Source organism: Dipteris shenzhenensis, chromosome 19, assembly GCF_047967505.1.
Source record: "Dipteris shenzhenensis isolate YYH24624 ecotype China chromosome 19, Dip_SZ_1.0, whole genome shotgun sequence".
In the NCBI taxonomy this organism is placed as follows: domain Eukaryota; kingdom Viridiplantae; phylum Streptophyta; class Polypodiopsida; order Gleicheniales; family Dipteridaceae; genus Dipteris; species Dipteris shenzhenensis.
Window position 1 is genome coordinate 1,247,603 of NC_141614.1, and position 16,688 is coordinate 1,264,290.

Genomic DNA, 16,688 nt, shown 5'->3' on the forward strand with positions numbered 1-16,688 from the left:
ATATTACATCCTTGGACATAGTTTTCATTAGCAGTTCATGTCTGCACATCTATCTTTAGGACACCTTAGCATCGGCTTAGTCATACTGCATTGCATCATGCTTGGATCCAGTTATCACCACCTTCGATCAGCAGGACATTCCTCACCATGAGGATATTTATGCATTAGTCCGATCCTGCCTTAGTACAGTGGATATTATCAAGTTCAAACTTCAGCCATAGCGCAAGCTTGGGAACCTTAGTGCTTTTTCTTCTACAAAAACTTCATCCCAATCATTGCATTAAAGCATATATCTAGTGTTAAGATAATAGGTATATGTAGTCCATAGCCAAATAAGAGGCTTGTTGAAAGAAAATATTTCACTAGACATAGAAAGAAAATCAAATATCCAAACAATCAAATTTTAGTAGTACAATCAAGTGGTTTACTGTATTTTGATCTAACGATGAATCATGAAGATAAAAAAGTTTGTTGTTTTTAAAAATTGATTTAAATCTAGATTTTGGAATCCACTTTTTGCTAAAGTTGAATGGATAGAAATTTTCATTGATGGAACAACCTTTTCATCCCAAAAAAGACAATTTCGATCATATGAAAAAAAATTTCGTCAACAAGAAATAAAATTTCTAAGCAGAATTCTGGAATCCCAATTCCACCGACGGGAACAAATTTTTGTCGACAGATTGAAATTTCCATCGATGGACAAAAAATTCCCTCGACATAAATTATTCATCGATGGAATTTTTACATAACGAAGTTTTTTACCCGTTATTTTTGTTCATTGATGAATCAAAATTTATCTTTTTTGGGGTGAAAATTTTGTTATGTTAATGAAAATTTATATTTTTTCGGACAAAAATTTAATTTGTTCATGTTTGTCAACAAAGTGGATTCCAGAATTTAAAATTTCATCAAAATTTCAAAACTATAACTATTATCATATTCACGCTTTCAAATCTAGCCATTACAAACTAAAAACTATATTTTTTGCAAAGGCTAGATCTCTAAACCAAATGACTAGATCAAAATAGAGTAAAATGTTAAATTGTAGTTATCCTAACCATTTAAAATTTGTAATCCTAACCATTTAAAATTTGGCCGTTTGCATCATTGGGTTTCTATCTAAATCTAGAGACATACTTGCTTTGAATAGACCTCTTCTATGGTCATTGACTCCATATACCTACCCATCTTAATATCAAAATATGTTAAAATTCAACCATTCAATCAAATTTCTATAAAAATAGAAGTTGTGGACTAGCTTCATATAAAAGGGTTTCATCAAATTATATTGGATCTTAAAGTAACATCAATTTTGCCAACTATAAGTTTGTGGATAGCAGCCTATGTACAACAAGTATTCTAGAAATGTATATTGGTACAAAACTTATCCATGATGAGTGCAATGTTTTTACTTGTGTGGAAGTCAATTGATTAAACTTTCAGCCAATGTGCTTAAGGTAAAGTATGATCTAGAGATGCTTAAACAACACAACAAACAGAAAAAAAAAGGAATTAAGTGATGTGTGAATGTGCTAAATTTGTAGGATGTAGAAATTCTTGTATATGGATTTGAGTCAAAAATATATGGACACTTGCACAACAAACAATTGGTATTTTAAAGCAAAAGCCCTAAGGACTCTCCCAGTTGAATGAAACATTTTTCTCTCCTTTGTAATTTGCCATGTTTTTTAAAATAAAGAAGAGCTCTTTTTCCAATTGATAATACTAGACATTTTTGGGTTCTCAGGAAAAATATAAGTAATATCTTATGCATTTTTTTCATAAAAGTACCGGTTTTAAAAAAATGTTTGACATGAAGTGTATAATTTTGTTCCTATAATTTTGGAAAAATGTACATTTTTTGGAAATTTTTCCAAAAATGGAGTTGAGTTGTCATTTGCATGATTTTGTTGTCACGTTTTTTGACTCGATGTTATTATTCTTGCACCTTCGGCCCCATATTTTCAGCCCCTGGATCACTTTGCCCACACCAACTATGTGGTCCTCTTTGACCTGCATCATTTGATAGAGATTATAGTTCTACTACAGCATACCTCACATATTGTTGTTAGTCCTTTTGGGTTGGTGACACCCACACACTACTGGATATTTTCTCCATAGCTACACTGACTAGACTCACATCTAGATGTCTTTTCTATAGAGTAACTGCACCATCCATGATGACTTATGACATGTTCATCACGTAGCCATACATGTAGTCATTTACATAGTTATCTTTTGATCGACCAGCCTTTGATCCTAGTGCACTTCTGATTTTTTGTATATCCTTCCTCGCTCCTTCGGTGGACTTCTGATTTTTTGTATATCCTTCCTCGCTCCTTCTTCATCTCTTCGATCTATCTTCTGGGTTTTATCCTAAAAGCGAAGGATGACCCATGACTTAAGAGGGAAAATTACACATTCATGTACATGATCACATTAGTTGTATTGATTGTATAGGCTTCTGCTACATAGTCATTGTGCTCACAAATGCACGTACTACTTTGATTCTTTTCAATTTTGGATGCTATCAAATGCACAATGAGATCCACCAAAAGGTTTTGTACATGCACCCTCTATGTACTTAGTGCAATTGAAGAGGGGACATTAAGGATGATGTAAATTGTACCATACATTAAGGGCACACCCTAACCTTAACCCTAACCCTAACCCTAATCCTAATCCTAACCCTAACTCTAACCATAACTGTAATCATAACCATAACCTTAATTGTAATCGTAATCGTAATCGTAACCCTAAACCTAACCCTAATTGTAATCGTAACCGTAACCATAACCCTAACCCTAAAGGATTCTCATGTATATATTCATGATTATGTTCAATATAACATAGTGTACAAGTAGCTATATCGTGTGCACTCCTCTCTCTCTCTCTCTCTCTCTCTCTCTCTCTCTCTCTCTCTCTCTCTCTCGTGCATTTATAGTCACTCTTGTAGTAATATGTCTTTCTTTCAATGCTCGTAAGCTACCAAAACAATAAACTATGTCCCTAGCCCTAGAAGGCTTCAACTTGTTGTGCCTTTTGGACATGAAAATTTGATAAGGCTCCAATTGTGCTCACAATAGTGCATTCTTTCCAACATGTGGATGTATGAGAAATTTTGATTGCATTGAGATTCAAAGCATCCCCAAAGAAACCTTCATGATTCATATATTGCACACAGTGTTGATTTGCTAATTTTCCTTTCTCCCTTGGCAATAATTGCATGCATAGCAATAAACAAAATGTTACGAGAATTGGAATTATCCCATTAATTTAGTCCTTCAATATTATAGCAACACGAAATCAATAAATCACAATTGAATGGTGCACACATGTGACACATACCATCTCATGGTGCACCTGATGCTACACATGAATAAAATTGTACGGATTTCAGTATTATAGCAACGCAAAATCAATAAATCATAGATGAATGGTGCACACATGCGACACATACCATCTCATGGTGCACCTGATGCTACACATGAATAAAATCGTACGGATGGTGCACACATGCTACACATACCGTCATCGCGTAAGTGGTGCACACAATGCTACACACTCATACTGTCGTAGTCATATATCGAGCCATGTAGGAGCACACATGCATCACTACGGAACAGTGAGCACACATGCATCACCTGCGCAACAAAAATGCTGGATCTCACTAAACTAAATATTGAAGGATTAAATAAATGGGATAATTCCAATTCTCGTAACATCCCTATTGCTTGAAATCGCAATTGCCCTCAATTGCACGACAAAAAAGTAATCAATAAATCAGGAGACTGACGAAAATATCGCTCGGGCATCCACTTAGCATCCTCAATGGGGTGGTTCTTAAATGTAAGAAGATAAATAGGATACGAGTTTCCACGTCTCGTTTGAGTGATTTGTTGATCAATGATCTGGTCTGGCTCTAAGAGCTGGGTCTCTCCTTGAAGCAACAGTGCATCGTCTAAAATAGGTCGAACTGGTGGGTCTCCATGGAAAGGTTTCAGGAGGTGCACATGAAAAGAATTATGAATTTTCCAATCGGGTGTGGTAATTCGAGCCGATAGGCATTGCCATTAATGCGCTCCAAAACTTTAAAGGGACCATAGGACTTATGGAAAAACTTAACTACAGGGTGTGTCTCAATATTTTTAAGTCTACGCTTCTCAATATGTAACATGACTAGGTCACCTTCAGCAAATACAACTTTCTTTCTACCCTTGTTTGCATGTGCAGTATACACAGCTTGAGCATGCTCAATATTGTTTTTGATAGTAGCCAAAATGCTAGAGAAATCTTCAGTAAATCGATCAGCAGCCTCTACTTGGTGCTTAAGGCAGGTTAATGGAGTAGGAATGGTCTTTCCATAAACAATTTCAAAATGGAGATTTGCCTATAGTAGAGTGCTTAGTGTTATTGTAGGCAAATTGTAATATGTGTATAAATTTGTCCCATTTGCCTAGCTGACCAGACACATAAGCACCTAACATGTCACAAATAGTATTTTGTGTGACCTCGGTTTGGCCATTAGACTCGGGATGAAAAGTAGTGGAAAAATCTAACTTCATACCAGGATTGTCAAAGAGTGCAGTCCAGAAGTTACTACAAAATTTACTACCCGGGTCTGACATGATTACTTTTGGAAGGCCATGGTGTATAAAGATGTGCTTGATGAACAAATGAGTATCCTAAATTGTGGTCAAGGTCTTCTTACAAGGATAAAGTAAGCCTGCTTGCTAAATCTATCAATGATAGTCCAAATCATATCAAAACCTGAGCTAGTCATAGGAAATCCAGTAATAAAGTCCATAGAAATCTACTCCCATGGGCCATCAGGAATTGGTAAAGGCATAAGAAAACCTTGATATTTGCCCTTGTAGCTCTTGACTTTTTGACAAATAAGACATTGTGCAACAAAAGTTGCAACATCAACTTTAAGCTTAGGCCAGAAAAAAATCTTGAATTATAGTTTGATACGTAGTAGCAATGCCTCTATGTCCCATGTAGGGTGGCTAATGTACTTCTCTTCTAGTACCAAGCATCGAAATGGTGCAGTGACACACAAGCGCTTTTCGTAGAATAGATAGTCATTATGAATGGAATACGAGGCCATAGGGGTGCTATTAGCTTGCTTAATCTTATGCCAAATTTCTGAAAAGTCTCAATTAGTAGGATAGTCCACCTTCATAGGCTCGAAAGTGTCTCCCTCGATGACTGAGATACTATTTATGCTAGGTCGATGGCTCAGTGCATCGGCAACTACATTGTCTTTGCCTGGTTGATATTGGATCATCGGTTTAAAGTTGTCAAGAAAGGTAGCCCATTTAATATGTCGATTCGAGATCACCGACTGAGTAAGGAGATGCCTAAGACTCTGGTGATCAGTCTTAATGAGTAACTCGGAACCCATAAGATAGTGTTTCCAGAGTTTAATGTCATGCACCATAGCGGCTAATTCTTTATCATACGTGGAATAGTTTAGCTTTGCTGGTTTTAATTTACGTGACTCGAATGCAATTCGATGGTTATCTTGCATGAGCACAGCCCCAAAACCCTGTCCACTAGCATCAGTAACCATGACAAAGAAGGGTCTCGTAAAGTCCGGCATGGTCAAAACTGGTGTGCGTGTCATTGCACCCTTAAGTCATTGAAAAGCTAAAGTGTGCTGCTCACCCCAAGAGAAAGCATGAGTCTTATGCAGTAGTTCGGTCAATGGATGTGCCTTGTGTGCAAAATTTCTAACAAATCTATGATAGAAACTACACAGACCTAGAAAAGATTGTAACTCATGGATATCTTTAGGCTGTGGCCAGTTTACTATCACTTCTACCTTCTTGGGATCTACTCAAATGCCTTCAACTAAAACAATGTGTCCAAGATATTCAATTTTAGGTTGGAAAAAAGAACTTTTCTCTGGGTTCGCATACAATTGGTTCTCATGTAAAAGAGAGAAAACAAGATCCAAGTGTTTCTCATGTTCCTCTTGACTCTTACTATAAATCATGATATCATCAAAGAAAACTACCACAAAGTCTTGATAGGGTAGGAAGATACGATTCATCATCCGACTAAATGTGGCAGGTGCATTGGTCAATCCAAAAGGCATAAGAAGAAATTCATAGTGACCAGTTTGGGTTCTAAAAGCAGTCTTGAAAATATCGGGCTTGATCACTCTCACTTGATGATATCCTGACTTAAGATCGATCTTGCTAAAGATTGTGGATCCTTTCAACTTGTCGAGTAGATCATCAACTCTAACAATGGGGTATCGACTTTTCACTGTGATTTTATTTAAGACACGATAATCAATGCACATTCAAAAAGTTCCATTTTTCTTCTTGACAAGAAGAACGGGTGCCCCAAATGGTGAGCTACTAGGTTGAATTAGGTCTCTAGCCAAAAGATCTTCTATTTGGGATTAAATCTCTTGCTGCTCAGTAGGATTGTGTCTATATGGTGATTTACACGGTGGTGCGCTACCTAGAATAAGGTCAATCTTATGATCCTCAGGTCTAGATTGAGGTAGGCCAGGGGGTAAATCTTCCATAAAGCATTCATCATAAGTAGCTAGAAAAGGATCCAAAGGCTCTTGCTTAGTTTTCTTGGTCTCACGACTCGCCTCAATCTTATTAACCATAACCAGATATGTCTTCTCACGTTTGTGCAAAGCTCTTTTAGCTTAGGTATGTGACAATATAGGCCAAGAAAGAATATTCTTGTCGCATTCTAGAGTCATAGACTAAGTGCCTTGAGTCAAAGTAATGGTGTGTTCAAGATAATCAGGTTTGGCATTATGATCGATGTGCTAAGGCATCCCTAGAATGAGATCTTACTCACGTAAAGGAGTGACTAAGAAATCACGACTCTCAACTAATGTCCCTAAAGTCACCTCAAGATCCTTAACCATTTGCAAACAATTATAATTCGATCCTTGAAAAGCTGATATTTTGTTTTGATGGTTGCAAGCCCTAGCTTTTCAACTAAACGTTGTGAAATGAAATCATGGGTGCTTCCATCATCAAATAAGACACTATGTTCTTTTTCGTGAAATAGTGCAGTCATATGTAATAAAGAAGTACGAAAATAAGATGCACTTTTATCTGAATAACACTTACCTGAAGGGGTGTAGTTGGCATCTTCAGTGTCATTGTCCTCATCCTCGCCCTCTTGCTTGAAAGATTTATCATGGGATCCATCATCAATGTAGTTGATTTGTGCGGAGTTGTTGCATTGACTATTACTGTTGGTATGTCCATTGGTTCTCCCTCCATTGCCTCCATTGTTATTGGTAGCATTCTTTACTTGGGTACCTACCTTGTGTGTAGCAAGTGGATTCTTTGGACATTCATAAGAGTAGTGTCCCTTCTCTTTGCATTTGTAACATGTGACAAGTTCTTTGGTTCTTCGATTAATATGTGACTTAGCAGGTTTCCAATTAGACTTACCATAATATCTACCAACTTTACCACTTACACCCTCCTACTTGAAGTATGAAGTATGCTTCTTGGCTCGAGGGGTGCGAGTAGCAAATCCTTAGCATTAGAAGCTGTAGATGGTTGGAGCATACGTACATCAGCACGAATAGTAGGACGTAAACCCTCAACAAAGGTATGACATTGCTCCTTTCGGGACACTTTCTCAATGGTTTGCAATTGAAGTAGAGAGGAAAGATATTTCTTGGTGTATGCGTCCACACTCTCATTATCCAATTGCCTCAATCTTCACCATTGCTTGGGAGTATCCTCTTCAAACTGTGTAGGTAGGAAGCGCTTCTTGATTTCATCTTTGAATGCTTCCCATGTGTTTGGAACATGAGTGCTTTCAGCAACCACACTCCACCATAATTGTGCATTTCTTGTCATGTGACTTGCAGCAAGTTTTACCTTCTCGATCTCTTCATACCGTTCTCCCAAAAAGTATTGATTGAAAGAACTAATCCACGCAAGTAAAGCTTGTCCATCTCTTTTACCATCATATTTTGGAAAAGAAAAAATTTTGTGATTAATCTTACCAGACTTCTTCTTATCACGAAGCTTGAGTGCTTTCAAGATGACCTTTCCCACATTGTCTTCATCGCTGGACTCATGTGAAGAGTAGTGTCATGATGTTGTTGTAGTGAAGTCTTCACATGTTGCTTCTTCTTCCTTTGATGTCTCATCTTACTTCTTCCACGCTCACTATCACTAGTGTTTGATAATTTGCTGCTTTCACTTTTTTCATCATCTCTATCCTTCATACGCTTCTTTGTGACTTTAGGCATCTCTTTTAACACTCGATTTGTGCGTTCTTCATTGGCTTTATGCATGTCGCACATGTTGCGCATGTACTCAAGTTCCTGCTCAAGGTCCCGTGCATGATGTTTCCATGCATCCAGTGAATCTGATACATGCATAGGTTTCTTGTCCTCAATCGATATAGGTGGCTTCCAAGTTGTCATCACTTGGTGTAGAGCATCTTCAATCTCTTGACATTGTTTCTTCTCATGCTAATAGCATTCTCACCATTCTTCCTCAGTAAGTGTCATCCGTGTTGAACTTCTTCTTGACTGATGTTGATCGTTTTCCACATCCTCATCATGATGTAGATCTTCAGGACAACCTATCTCTGATGAAATACGCCTTCCAGACATAGTTAAGTATGTGCATGGTGCAAAGAAGAAATCACTATGAAAGGAAATACACACAAACACAAGACTTATCTCAATTCGGTTTCCAAGCTTTGAAAGCGACTATTTGTCAAACAATATCTTTATGGGCTCTCGAACTCACATGATTCCAACAAGTGAATCCACGTTGCACGGTACAAAACAAAGCTCGTGTTCGAATAACACTTGTAGACTACCTCCTGCTCTTGTGAACACTTGCTTTTGAGATTCTCCTCTTCCAAAATCCATTGGGTTGCTCCCTTGTTTGCACTTTTGCCTTGAAGGATATCTTTATGACTAGGAACTTCAAAGAATAGAGCAACAAAGTGACTTGACCTAGTGGATAGTCACCAATTGTTCAGCGGACTTGAGCTAGAATAGTATCGGGATGGGGGACCTCCCAGGAACTTTTAAGAGCAATCTCCCACGGCTTCCTCATGCACAGCCAATGGTGCCTTCAGTGCCAGGTATGCCAAGGACTATGCCTTGGTCGTTGTCTTGGTCATACACTTGGAGGAGCTAAGGCGTAGGTGTGCGTTCGCAAGCTTTAACCTGTCTACGTATGAACGACTTCTTTTGCTGCGATTTTTTTTCCTTCATTGCACGTTTTGCTGCCTGCGAACTGTTCTGCGCTGTTCACTTTTGCTGCTTTAAACTTCGTTGCGCTCCTATGTGAGGTGTCCGCAATCTGATGCGTGCTACAGTTTCTTGTTCGAGGATGTGAGGTGCATGTGCTTCTCGTGCTATGGACGACAAAACCTTGGCTTTGATACCACTATGATGGGAAACACTCACGGTACCTGAAAATCCTTGAAAAACACAGCAACACTCTTTGAAAATACGCACAAACTTTCAAAACTCATAAACAGAAGAGACAGAATAAGTGTGCTGGGTACAATCTCCCCCCATAGGAGTGGTGCTCTCCTTCCACCTCTTATGTATTTATGTATATTTCTCAAAAAGCTTCCGAGCAAAAATCATATAAAAACCTCTGTGCTTTCCTCCATGCACCCTTTTACAAAAAGCCCATCCACCTTCTAGAATAGCTGGCTTTTTCTAAAAATAAAGCTTTTTCTAACTTTAGTTTATACACTTAGCCAAGCCACTAATATTCCAAAATTCAAATATGTACATAAGCTTTTGTAATATCAAAAATTAGACATAAGCCTTATCCATCCCTGCACCACTAGAGTTGTGCCTATGCACCCAAAATATGGCGGATCGTGCTTGCCAGATTCCATTGCCCGATCAATTACTCTTCCCCTAGATTCACACGATCAATAGTAATGAAATATTTCAAGCATAAGATAACCTTGGAATTAATTACCACAATCAATCAACCTTCCAGTATTATAGCAACGTGAAATCAATAAATCACAGATGAATGGTGCACACATGCGACACATACCATCTCATGGTGCACCTGATGCTACACATGAATAAAATCGTACGAATGGTGCACACATGCTACACATATTGTCATCGCGTAAGTGGTGCACACAATGCTACACACTCATACAGCCGCAGCCATATATCCAACCATGTAGGAGCACACATGCATCACTATAGAACAGCAAGCACACATGCATCAGTTGCGCGACAAAAATGCTGGATCTCACTAAACTAAATACTGAAGGATTAAATTAATGGGATGATTCCAATTCTCGTAACACAAAAATTCATTACTATTTTTAGGTTTTGTGATTCTTCATGCTCTGATATTATGGGCAGTCAATGTAGCTCCATGGAAAGGACTATGTGGTTGCTTCCATCACTTCTTTGCCCACTACATAGCAAGTGCTTTCTCTCTCTCAACAAACCTTACATATTATTTAACTATTTCATGTCTCTAATATTTTCCAATACATTTTTTTAAAGACAAAATCGTGTTGATAGATCATTTATATTTTCCAATACACTTTTTAAAAGACAGAATCAACTTGATAAATCATCAATAGAACAATCACAAGTGGGTCTACACGTACATATACCTTTTCAATACTTCTTCAAAATACTTTAGCAGTCTCAACATGTGCACATCTATTGCTACTAGTCTCATACTATCTCTTCTTTTGATGCCAATGCTCCCATATCTATTAGCAATTATTTCAATCAATGTTGGTCACACATCTAGAAACTTTCTAAGAGCAAGATATACCATTTCAAGTCATGTTCAACAAAATTGTCTCTATTGTTTACTTGTGTGAGCATGAAGAATAGCATGGAAATATTGATCATCCTTCATGAATCACAAGAAAGCTAGCTTCATACATGCATGCTTTAAAAATGGAAGTTTGCTAATATCTTTTAATAACCAAATCAATGTGTGCACCACAAGGAACCCATGTTATGCTAGGATATTTCCACATGACTTTCTCACCTACCATTTCACAATTTTGTGCATTATCTGAGACAATGGTGGTCACATTCTTAGTCCCACCAACTTTTGTGGCTTCTCTCTCATATTTTTTAGTAACATTTGTAGGTGTCTTTTCTATGAGATAAATATTGATACTCTGACTCTTTGAGAACACACTTCCCTTTTGGTGTAATACTCATAATGTTTACTAAGGATCTATATTAGTTGCTAGTCCAATCCATTATAAGCCATGTACATTCATAGGTGTGTCTAAGAAAATCATTTTTCAGTGACACTTGCAAGCATTTCTTTTTTCTTTGTAGTGGTTTGAACTAATTTCCATGTCCTAGAGTAGCTTCAATCTAGTGATACCATGTGTACTCCTACATCTTGCATTCACAAGCTCCACACCATCAAATTCACCACAATGATCTTCTAACGCATTAAATATTCCAGAAAGCAATCTTTCCTACCTTTTGAAGATACAACTTACAATATATCATTACATGGTACATATGACCATCCCTCAACTCACCCTCAACATTTGATCCAAATCTTGAGAAGTCTTGTGCACCACTAGTAAAGTTATGTCCACATGAATTGCATTCCACATACGATATCTATGCTGACACTTTGCTGAACTTCTTTACACGTAGCCCTAGCTTACCGTGGTATGGGGCTTTGCAAACAAAGTGAAAGCGGCCTGCGGTCATCTATCTGTTTTTGGGACCATATTTATAAAAAGTAAAACAAATACTTTTATATCAAACTTGTAAAATAAACAATTGCTTTAGAGTGATTAAAATAAGAATCACAACAATTCATTTAAGTTATTAATCTCAAAAATATAAAACAATTATGTATTTTCATTTTCCAAACAATAATTAGTGAGAATGTGCATGTGTACGTGTTGCATACACGTATGCATGTATGCATATAAGTGTGTCTGTGGTCGGCTTGTGAGTGGTCGTTAGTTGTGTTTGCATTTGTTTGTAGTCGTGAAGGCCGACGGCAGGCATCTGCTTTTGACTGGAGTAAGTAACGGCGGTTGCTTTGCGTAGAGTAGAAAGAAAGCAGCTGAGCAAGCGTAAAGGGGGTGGTCTGAGGCACGTTATCTGCCCGTCCATAAATTGCTGCTGTGTGGCCTTCACTTTCACCCTTCAAGTCCTTCCTTCTTCAGTTATGGCACACCTTCTGGCTAAACCCCCACTGCTTCTACTCCTGCTCTTTGGTCTGCTCTTTCAGCCGCTCTTCGTGGAGGGTCGCAGGAAGCTCATACCCTCTGACGCTGTTTCCCAGCATTCCCCCGTTCAAAATGGCGCTTCCGCTTATTATCTTTTCCATTCCAGCCCACGCAACGAGCGTGGTTCCAACGTTCTGCCCGCAGTTGATTATGCTGAAAGCTCCCCCCCAGCATTATCAAATACCCTTCCGGTTTACGTGGACACCTCACCCAGTTTCGGCCGCAAGTTTCCAGCTTTCCAGAATGTCCCTGCTTATCGCTATGAGAGCCGTCCCGCGTATGATGTTTCTCAAACCTATGAGAGGAGCTCGTACGGGAAATTTCCTTCTCGTGGCAAGACTGCTGCAAATTTCTATCCTTATAACACCCCTGAAAGTGCGTCCTCTGCCTTAAGTGGCGATTGGCCCGCTGGTTACCATGGCCACTCAACAACGGGAGATGGTTCTTTCCATGGAGATTTGGAGAAACCTCCGGTTTTGAGAGGCTCGCGACCTTATGGCTCGTTTCCATTTTCGAGCGGTGATATTTCTGGCTACGAACAAGGCGACATTCCATACCAGCGCGACGTTACGCCTGGTTCCGGGAACTGATGTCCTAATAAGTAATACTAATGCTCGAGCTCTTAAGCCGAGGCACTTGTATAAATTAAGCCTAGGATGGTACTTCTGATGTAGATGCATCTATGTTTTTTATGTGATGAGAAGTATAAAGAATTAATTCAAACAAAACCGATATGAAAAGGTATCACAACAAGTTGCAATCAAAGACTTATCTTTCTTTTTTGAATTCCAAAAACACCCTTTTGCCTTGAAAATTATTATGTGCATTTAGCCATTTTTTCACTTTTAAAATCTATAAATCAAAGTTTCTTACTAATGTAGTTGTGAGCTTTGAAATGTCCATATCAACCTTTAAATTACTTTCCAACATCCAATCATAACCAAGAGCTTCTTAGCTTCATGGTTCATGGTTCATCTTCCAACTTTATAACAATTTTCATGGTTGATCTTCCAACTTTTGTAACTTTTGGACTTCCGTATTTGAGCTTTTGAACTTCAATTTTTAAAGCTTTGGAATTTTAGTTTTTTAATAATGACTTCAATAGCCCATAGTTCAAACACACAATACTAGAATAACACAATGCCACAGGAGATAATAATGTATGCACATAGCCCACGTCTCACAAAGTAGTAAAAACAACGAATATAATAGGCAAACCCAAAGAATAAATATAAATATAATAGGCAAACTCAAAGAAGCAAACAAGAAAACAAAAACAACAAGTGAGTCACATTCATATAATATAATAAGCAAACCCAAAGAAGCAAACAAGAAGACAAAAACAACAAGTGAGTCACATTCATAGAGACACACATACACATAAGCAAGAACTCCAAAAAATCCATGCTTGAAATTCATAATAAATAGAACTCATGCATACAATCAACGGATATTCCCACATTGATATAACAAAGAATTCTTGTAAAATCTAGACACCCCAATGATAGGCACAAACTAACTAGAAACATGATGAAAATAAAATTAGAGAAAGAAACACTATAGAAAACAACCTTCTAAACTGAGAAGGCTAGCTAAAAGGCCAAAAACATGTCAAAGAACATACTTACCTAGAATCTGATGGCATAGGTGCTTCATGTAAATAGGGACCTAGGGCAACCTGCAAACAAGGAACTTTAACTTAAAGTAGATAATTGTTAGTAACTTCGTCTAGGTCCTACGTGGGCACGAGTGACATATAAAAAGTGTGTGTGTTTTTTTAGGTGATTCTTATACATTTTAAGAAGAAATAGACTTTGACATAATCCATGTCAAATAAATAAAAGATTGCCACAACTTAGAAGCCAAAAAAGTAGGAAAAAACCAATCTTGATGGGAAATTTTGAGGAGCCGATGCAAAGGAAAAGACTTTAAGTAGACATTTGTATTGGTGTCGGCCCTAATGGACGATGCTAGTGGCACTACCAATGCAAATCATGAACTTGCTAGAGTCTTCACGAGATGCCCTAGTACCATGAATGATTCTATCTAATCACCTACCATGAACTTGCTAGAGTCTTCACAAGGCACCCTAGAACCATGAATGATTCTATCTAATCACCAACCTTAGGACTCCCTTAGGAGTTGGCAACATATTTAATCTTTTCAAACACCCAAGCATCACCGGTTTGTTTTAACCCATTCAACTTTTGGTGGTGGTCTAGTCACTCTAGACAATGTACTCTATGTACCAGGTATCCGCAGGAACCTCATATCCATTTCAGCCATAGCTACTTGTGGATATCAAGTTCTCTTTGATGGTGTTTGGTGTGCAATCTATGATTCTACATGTGCCTTTACCATGGTGTTGACTGGCACATTGACTAGAGGGCTCTATAGACTCGATGCATATGACAAATGCTTGGATGTTGTTGGACTTGTAGATGCAGATGCCTATGCTGTTGATACTTCTACCATGGCACATACTCATTTGTAGCATGAGACGTTTGGACACTTCAACTTTGGGGCTCTAGTAAAGTTACATAAGGATGGTATGGTTATTGATCTTCCTAAAATTTATATGTCTTCAAAGCATGTCTGTGAAGATTTATTGCTTGATAAAAGGCACCATTTTGCATTTCCCAAGGATGGGAGAGTTGGTGCATCTCAGATGGTGTATTTGATTCATAGTGATGTTTGTGGACCCATGTGTGAAGATAGTGGGAGAGAGGGAAGGAGTCTCACTTGTGGCTTTCTCACATACACAATGGGGGAATACACACACAGGTGGAGGCTGAAAACAGTTTTCCTCTTCTTAGTTCTGAAAGCCAAAAGAACTCTAGTACAAAGAAATAGAAGAACCCTATATGTGGGTCTCAAACCAAACTCAACTAACTCAGGTGGCATACTAACTGAGCCACAAACTAGAGTAGATAAGGATAGATGTCATCCAGCTATTATTCGTGGGCGGTGTACCAACCGCATCTACAGCTAACAAGTCGGTGACATAAATGCACAATGGTCACCCTGGCATATCACGAGTGGATCTCGATATCTCAACACTCCCCCTCGAGCTCAATCCCAATTCTTGCATACCAAGTAGGTCTCTGAACTTGCGCAGCTTCTCTGTGCCCAATGCCTTCGTGAATATGTCAGCTACTTGATCCTCTGTGCTGACATAAACTAGATCAATAAGACCTAGTAAAACCTTCTCCCACACATAGTGATAATGCACCTCAATGTGCTTTGTTCTAGCATGATAGACTGGGTTATTTGCCAAGTGTATACTGCTCATGTTGTCACAGTAAATGACAACTGGCCCATCTGTAGACTGATGCATATCATAAAGTAGCTTATGCAACCAAGCTACCTCACATGCAGCCATTGCTGCACCCCTGTACTCAGCCTCTGTGCTCGACAAGGCAACTGTAGGCTGTTTCTTGCTGCTCCAGGTGACTGCAACACTCCCAAAAGAGAACACATATCCACTGGTAGATCGTCTATCAGAAGTACTACCATCCCAATTAGCATTAGTGTATCCATGCAACTGTATCTGAACCCTAGCCTCATAAAATAGTCCATACTGCAATGTGGACTTCACATACCTGAGTATGCGTCTAGCCGCATCCAAATGCGGTTTCCTTGGAGCCTGCATAATCTGACTTACTAATCCAACAGCATAGCTTAAATCTGGCCTGGTAATAGTCATATAAATCACACTTCCTACTATGCGTCTGTACATAGTAGGGTCTTCCAGAAGCTCATCTGCATCTGTGCTCAGCTTCACATTCTGCTCCAAAGGAACTGAAATAGGCTTACAGCCTGTCATCCCATATTTGGATAGCATGTCCAATCCATACTGCCTCTACAAGAGCTGTATCCCACTTGGTGATCTAATCACCTCAATGCCCAAGAAATAACGTAGCTCTCCCAAATCCTTCATCTCAAACTTTTGCTTCAATAGCATTTTCACATGAAGGATATCTTCATCACTATCACCTATGATGATCAATCAACATAAATGACAAGTAGCATAATACCTTTCTCTATTTTTCTCACATAGAGTGAGAAATCTGCCTTGGAAATCTGAAAGCCAATAGTGACAAGATACTGTCCTATCTTATCAAACCATGCTCTAGGTGCTTGCTTCAAGCCATACAAGGCTTTCTTCAACTTGCAAACAAACTCAGGATGAATAGCATGAACATAACCTAGTGGCTGCTCCATAAAGACCTCTTCTTGCAAATCACCATGCAAGAAGGCATTCTTTACATCCATCTGATGTAAAGACCATCCCTTTGATGTAGCCATAGCAATGACTGCTCTTACAGTCGACATCCTTGCAACCGGACTGAATGTTTCTTCATAATCAATGCCGTATGTCTGTGCATACCCCTTGACAACTAATCTTGCCTTGTATCTGTTCACAGAACCATCTGCATTGT